The following is an 8,059-nucleotide window of genomic DNA, read 5'->3' on the forward strand; positions in this document are numbered from 1 at the left end:
CAGATGGACCGACTACCAATGCATTTTTCGGCGGTATATTCATATTTATTGCTGCAATTTCTCGTTAACGTACATACGCACAAACAGGTATACGCACAAACACGTATGTATATAAATATATATATATATATATACATACATACACCCTAGCCCTACACATCCATCAGATAGAGAGCATGGGACAGTACTGCACACGAGGCATGAAGGGAAGTTTATTGTAACAGACAAACAGTGAAAACAGTGTAGCGCCCGGCGACGCTATAAAGCGCAGGCGCTGCGATCGGCGTTCCTGCGACAGAAGAAAATAAAGAACGACAGCGCGTGCTCGGAGCGCACGCCCGGCACGCGCAGTCCGGAACTAGAAGCCTGCCACGCTGGTCGTCTCTCTGGCTGGTGCTCCGCTGCGACCCCGCTAATACCTCAACAGTGGTGACCTGGCGAACCGTGCCTTCTATCTCAGCGGCGTTCCAGCATGGCGTACTGGCAGCACCCAAGTTTCGACCCGCCGCTCCCGGCGTTCCGGCCTGCAGGCGTCGGCGGGTGGTTCGCCCAACTGGAGGCTGCGATGTACCTGAACGGCATCACCATCCAGCCGTTCAAACACGAAGTCCTTTGTGACATCCTCCCGGCCGACCTCCTGCGTCGGCTCACCTACTCTGCTTTCGGCGGCCGGCCATACGATGAGCTGCGTGCGGCCGTCTTGGCGTACTTCGGCGCCTACTACGTTCCGCCGCCGCTCTACGACGCAGCGGACCCGTTTTCGCCGCCGCCAGCCTCTGGCCCTGCACCGGCCTCGCTCGCGCCCACGCAGCCTTCATCAGAACCCGGCCCGCCTCAGCAGCCCCTCGCCGCATCGCCGCCACTCCCGTCCAGCGTCTCCAGCCCGACTGTCTCTCTCGACGCCACACCAGGTGGGATCCGCACGAGCTCCGCCTCGCGTCCTGCCCCCACTTCTATCCGACCCGCGTCTCTGGCTCTGCCTCCTTGCGCTTCAGTGGCCTTGTCGCCAGAGCCTCCTGCAGCCAAAGACGACTCTGCGGCAGCAGCCGTGCCGAGGCTTCCGGCATCTCCATCTACCTCGTCACTACCGCCAACAGTTCTGCAGGCCTCTTCTGTGAGGTTGAAGCCGTCGCCCGCTGATGCTAAAGAGCCCTCGACAACGACCAAGCCTGCTTGTCACACTCCCAGCCCCTCAGAAGGTCCGCAGAGCACTACTCGTCATCAGGAGCAGGATGAGAAAGCCAACCCGATGACAGCAGTAACAAGCACGGCGTTCGCCTCCAGCCCCACTTTGCCTGAAACAGTTCCTGACCCAGTGTCAGCGCTTGCTCTCAAGCCCGACCATGCCCACACGCGCATCAGCACTGGCCAGTCGCTCCGGACGGCCACTCCCGCTTTACCCCAGCACCTGGAATTGCACCCAGCAACTTCCTCCGTCACAGCTGTCACCGTTGTCTCGTCGGGCACACCTGTGCCAACCCTAGTGGCCGGACCGCACTGCTCGCGCCCTACATCAGGGGCACCTGAGCCATGTAAGCCAGCCATTTCCACCTATTTGGAGTACTTGAAGCTGGCGCTACAGCAGCGACATGACACCACGCTAAAGACCACATCTGTCCACGGAGCCGTTTCGACCGCTCCCTTGCTTGTGACCGCGTACACGGCGCGTCGGATCCCCATCGACATCAGCTGCAATGTTCCAGCACCGATGACGCTTGTGTCCGCGTGCAGCACTGCAAACAGTGACGGCCCGACCATGGTCTTCCCTGCCCCCATGTCCTTTGTCAGCTCGGCACCCTGCATAATTCGCCCATTGCGCAGCAGCCAGGCTCGTCCACCTGAATCCGCGCCCTCCACCCGACGGCTCTTCCCGGACCCTGACATCAACTTACCGGACCTTGTAGCGACCCCGTGGGGACACTGTTACTCCAGCTGCCTGCTTGCCTGCCGTGGCTACTCCATCTCTGCCCCGTCGGCGCGTATATTTCGACGTTCCGTCTAGGCGGGGGGCCCTGTAGCGCCCGGCGACGCTATAAAGCGCAGGCGCTGCGATCGGCGTTCCCGCGACAGAAGAAAATAAAGAACGACAGCGCGTGCTCGGAGCGCACGCCCGGCACGCGCAGTCCGGAACTAGAAGCCTGCCACGCTGGTCGTCTCTCTGGCTGGTGCTCCGCTGCGACCCCGCTAATACCTCAACAACAGTATACACGTATAGTACATAGGGGGCACAAAGAAATGACTATAACAAACAGGTGCATATCATCCGCACGGTCTTACCGGCACGTGCTACAAGTTCACAAAGAATTTGTTGAAAATGAATCTCGATACAAGAGTGGGTACACAAAACAGTTGCATGGAAAATCAATCAAGTACATTCTCACACTTGGAGACCCAAATTGACATTGTCAAAACACTAAGATGGGGTCATGAAAAAAAAAATAGGGGGGGGGGGGGAGGGGGTGTGAAGCCTCTCACCCATGCTACAAACATCAAGGTACAACCAAAGGACACATACTGCACTAATAAAGCAGAGCTGGTAGGCCGACTCTGCCATCCCGCACAACATAAAACCTTGTATGCCAGCGCTGCAGAAACCGCTCCTCTCCGTCCAGTGCGAGTCGGTCAGTCGGTCAGTGAATAAGAGGAAAACGGGAAAAAGGATTATTTGGGCCAGCCCTCATTTGAGAGAACCTTTTAAGTTTCGCGCTCTTTGGTCTTATGCAGATTTAGGCTAGCCGGTATGGAGCGGAAAAAATTGAAAATTAGTGTTTGAGGAAAGAAAATGATGCAGTAACTGCCTTGCATGTCTCGTTGGGCAGCCGAAATGCGCCGTAACGGAGGAAGTAAAAGAAGAAAGGGAGAAAGATGTGCCATAGTGGAGGGCTCCGCAACAATTTCAACCAATTGGGGATCTTTAACGTGCACTGACATCGCGCAATATACGGGCGTTTTGCGTTTCGCCTCCATCTAAATGCGGCCGCCGTGGTCGGGTTCGAACCCGGGTGCTCCGGCCGTGTAGACGAGCCTCTTAACCACTGAGCCATAGCTGCGGGTAGGATGGAGTGGTACAGTAAACTCAAATCTGCAACAGTGGCTATGTGGCGAGCGGGCATGGAATTCTGGTAAACTTTCATGAACCTAAATTAAATTTTCCCTGTTTCTTTCCCTTCAACTTTTGTTGCCAAAGGAACACTCCGACAGCCAAAGCGAGACCTGAGGTGGCCGACGTAGCTACGCTTACCTTGTTTCAATTGGTCGAAATGGTCGTGGCGTCACAGTGAACGAATTTCAAACGGGGTTAATAGTACTTTAACAGAGTACACTGTGGGGCCAGTTGGTCATACATAATCTCAACGAACAAACGTAGCGTTTAAACAGGACACAGAAAGATGAGGACAGGACGGGGCTACAACTTACAACTGAATGAAATCGATAAACGAAAGACACATCCCTTCTCGAGAAAATACACGCATGCGCAAACTTGAAAGAACGACAAAACTGTGATAAACTAGAAAAATCCGGTAAAAGAAAAAGAGACGAAAAGGCGTGGAATAGCCACCGGCCATGAAACTGTTTACAAACATTAAGTGCGTCTTAGAAAGTTTCTTTTTCCGTTAGATAAATAGATGGTGTGCTAATGCACGTGTCACTACCGCGTTCTGATATTTCATGAGCTTCCAGGATTTCCCTCGCCAATTGATCTTTACTCCTTCCTAAAATCTTCGTGCGGTTCAAAGAGGGAAAGCAACCTGGGCAGCTCTTGCATTGCTTTGGCAAGTGCTCATCAGTTTGCTGACGAAGCGAAGATGCGTGTTCACTCAGCCTCACGTTTAGGCATCTGCCCGTCTGCCCGATGTACACACTTTCGCAGCGTAGAGGGATCTGATAAACAATATCTGTGGCGCATGAGACGTGCGGCTTCTTGTGTTTTGTGCTACACCCTGAATTCTTGACGCTCTCATGATCTGCCAGAGCGCAAAGCTTTGCAAGCTTGAGGGGAGCTGAAAATACCACATCAATACTAAATTTTGCTACCACTCTCTTCAAGTTGTGCGAAAGCCTGTGTACATAGGGCATAACTTCAAACTTCCTTTTCTGTTGTCCGGGTACATTTAACTTAGATAACTGTATGTGTTCTCTTGCTTTGTGCAACTTTATCTTTAGAGTTTCTGCGACAGCCACAAGAACATCGCCAGGAAAGCCTGCTTCTTTAAGTCTTCGAACCTGGTTGTCAAAACTACTACCAACTTTGTGCGGACATGCATTGAGGAGCGCCGACCTGAGATATGTGGCTGCTATGCCTCGCTTAATGAGCTTCGAATGAAAAGAGTCGTAAGGTAGTAGCGCTTTCTTAGACCGTGGCTCGTAAGCCCAGCAAAAATGACCAACAGAATTAAAATACAGGTGAATATCTAAAAACTGAATGGAATCGTGAGCCGGAAGTTCTATGGAAAAATTCAGTGACTGCATGATACCTTTGAATCGGGTTAAAATCGAGTCTGCAACTACACTCAAGTCATCTCTAGACGAAAGGTTGAGAAGAACAAGGAAATCATCTACATATCTAAAGACACGTAAACGCGCTCATCGTTCAACTGAGACTGAAGCAAACGTCCAAACTTGGCAAGAAAAATTTCACATAGCACAGGGGCGACACTTGAGCCAATGCATATCCCACGTTTCTGGACACAGAAATGTTCTTTGTAGCTTATGATTGTAGAATTGAGGTACGGGGCCAAGAGTTCCAGAAATGATTCAATACTAACACCACATGAATTCTGAAAAGACACCAATTCAATTCAAGACTCAATTCTACAATCATAAGCTACAAAGAACATTTCTATGTCCAGAAACTTGGGATATGCATTGGCTCAAGTGTCGCCCCTGTGCTATGTGAAATTTTTCTTGCCAAGTTTGGACGTTTGCTTCAGTCTCAGTTGAACGATGAGCGCGTTTACGTGTCTTTAGATATGTAGATGATTTCCTTGTTCTTCTCAACCTTTCGTCTAGAGATGACTTGAGTGTAGTTGCAGACTCGATTTTAACCCGATTCAAAGGTATCATGCAGTCACTGAATTTTTCCATAGAACTTCCGGCTCACGATTCCATTCAGTTTTTAGATATTCACCAGTATTTTAATTCTGTTGGTCATTTTTGCTGGGCTTACGAGCCACGGTCCAAGAAAGCGCTACTACCTTACGACTCTTCTCATTCGAAGCTCATTAAGCGAGGCATAGCAGCCACATGTCTCAGGTCGGCGCTCCTCAAGTCATGTCCGCACAAAGTTGGTAGTAGTTTTGACAACCAGGTTCGAAGACTTAAAGAAGCAGGCTTTCCTGGCGATGTTCTTGTGGCTGTCGCAGAAACCCTAAAGAAAAAGTTGCACAAAGCAAGAGAACACATACAGTTATCTAAGTTAAATGTACCCGGACAACAGAAAAGGAAGTTTGAAGCTATGCCCTATGTACAAAGGCTTTTGCACAACTTGAAGAGAGTGGCAGCAAAATTTAGTATTGATGTGGTATTTTCAGCTCCCCTCAAGCTTGCAAAGCTTTGCGCTCTGGTAGATCATCAGAGCGTCAAGAATTCAGGGTGTAGCACAAAACACAAGAAGCCGCACGTCTCATGCGCCACAGATATTGTTTATCAGATCCCTCTACGCTGCGAAAGTGTGTACATCGGGCAGACGGGCAGATGCCTAAACGTGAGGCTGAGTGAACACGCATCTTCGCTTCGTCAGCAAACTGATGAACACTTGCCAAAGCATTGCAAGAGCTGCCCAGGTTGCTTTCCCTCTTTGAACCGCACGAAGATTTTAGGAAGGGGTAAAGATCAATTGGCGAGGGAAATCCTGGAAGCTCATGAAATATCAGAACGCGGTAGTGACACGTGCATTAGCACACCATCTATTTATCTAATGGAAAAAGAAAGAAACTTTCTAAGACGCACTTAATGTTTGTAAACAGTTTCATGGCCGGTGGCTATTCCACGCCTTTTCGTCTCTTTTTCTTTTACCGGATTTTTCTAGTTTATCACAGTTTTGTCGTTCTTTCAAGTTTGCGCATGCGTGTATTTGCTCGAGAAGGGATGTCTCTTTCGTTTATCGATTTCATTCAGTTGTAAGTTGTAGCCCCGTCCTGTCCTCATCTTTCTGTGTCCTGTTTAAACGCTAAGTTTGTTCGTTCAGATAATAGTACTTTGGCTAGTAACCATGCAACCAATTAAAGAGATGATCTAGTGATGCCCCAAGTTAGTGGGACTTAGTTGAGTTAATTGCTTAATTAACCATTTATCTTAATTTACCTTTCTAGTCATACCAGATAAAGGAAATTCAGGGGGCACTTTGCTGAGTTAAAGCGCGGTGAGCGGAAAGCCTTAAGCGCGGTGTTGCTGCTTGTGTCACTGCTGTGTGGTTAAGAGCTTCGCCTGTGAGTGGAACGCTGTCAGGGAGTCCGGAGAACGCCATCGCCCGTTCGGCAGTACGCCTTGCTCGTCGATAAATTTGTTTTTGAGGAAAGGAAATGTATCTGTCTGGCATATATCGATGGACACCTGAACCTCGCCGTAACGAGAAGGGAGGAAGATGGAAGTGAATGAAGACACCGTATTCACTAGACGCGCTTTGTTCATTTGAAACCATCGAGCTGGCATGGCGGAGTGCTTAGCATGACGAGCACGCTAACCACTCTGCCATGCCAGCTCGATGGTTTGGAATGAACAACGGCGCGTCTAGTGAATACGGTGTCTTCATTCACTGCCATCTTCCTCCCTTCCCTTTACGGCGAGGTTCAGGTGGCCACCTAGATATGCGAGACAGATACATTTCCTTTCCTCAAAAACAAATTTACCGACGAGCGAGGCGTAGAACCGAAAGGGCGATGACATTATGTGGACTCCCAGGAAGCGTTGTAAAACGCTGTCGCGTTCCACTTTTACAGGCGAAGCTTAACATATTCACCACACATCAGTGACACAAGTAGCAACACCACGCTAAAGGCTTTCGCCTCACCGCACTTTAGGTCAACAAAGTGCCCCCCTGGATTTATTTTTATTCAATGTATCAGGCATTTCCACTTCTCACCAATGTGTTCATATGAAGTGTCCCTCGGGAGAAAGCTGAGAAGTTCGTGAAATTTTCGGTTACGCTTGGGTACCAATCCCACCAAATATGTCGTAGATGTTTGAAGCTTTACCTCACGTTCTTTCTCGATTGGATAATGTGAGCTTGCAGGTGGTGGTGGTGAAAACTTTTAATTACTGAAATAGAGTTTGGGAGCCACAAAGTGGCCCCGCTACATGGTCGGCGTCCCTAGTCCGGGAAACCGCATGACAATGCCCCGTCTCTCGCCCGTTTCACCAGAGCCCTTTGGGACTCAAGCGAGGAGCAGTTGAGGAGGGCAGTCTCCCATGCCTCTCTGGAAGGGGTAGGGGAAGGGGGGAGGTGGGGATTTTGAGTACATGCCCACACCATGTGGAAGATATCACAGGTCTCCCCACAGTGCGGGCATCGCCCATCCGTGTTCGGATCGTAATGCTTTAAGATTGCATGACAGAGTAGAGTACCTGTCTGCAGGCGCCTTAAAGTTCGCTCCTCCGTTTTACTCAGCCCTTTTGCAGGGGCCGGGAAAAGGCGGTGGATGTCGCTATAATGCGTTATAATTTCCTTGAATCGTAGCAGCGGCTGGTCAGTCTCCGAGCCAGAAGAGCTGGGATGAGGAGCCGGGTGAGTAAGCGCTCGGGCAGCCGCGTCAGCGGCCTCATTACCTCGTAAGCCCTGGTGGCCAGGAGCCCAAATGATTCTTTTGGGCGTTGGATCAATGGCAGTCCGTCTTAGAATGCAAGGAGCTAAGGGGGAGATCTCCCCTGCAAAGTAATGCTCACATGCTTTTCGGGAGTCCGTAATGATGATTCTCGAATCGGCGTGGGCGGCAGCAAGCGCTATCGCTACTTCCTCGGCTCGCATTGAATTCGGGGCTCGAAAAGAGAGTCCATCAACGTACATAGCTCATGGAGCTGCGCCGGCTGTGACGTCGCTTATGCAGCCTATGAAGCTCTAGCA

Source organism: Amblyomma mixtum, chromosome 9 (assembly GCF_055824585.1).
Source record: "Amblyomma mixtum isolate Tamu chromosome 9, ASM5582458v1, whole genome shotgun sequence".
NCBI classification, from domain to species: domain Eukaryota; kingdom Metazoa; phylum Arthropoda; class Arachnida; order Ixodida; family Ixodidae; genus Amblyomma; species Amblyomma mixtum.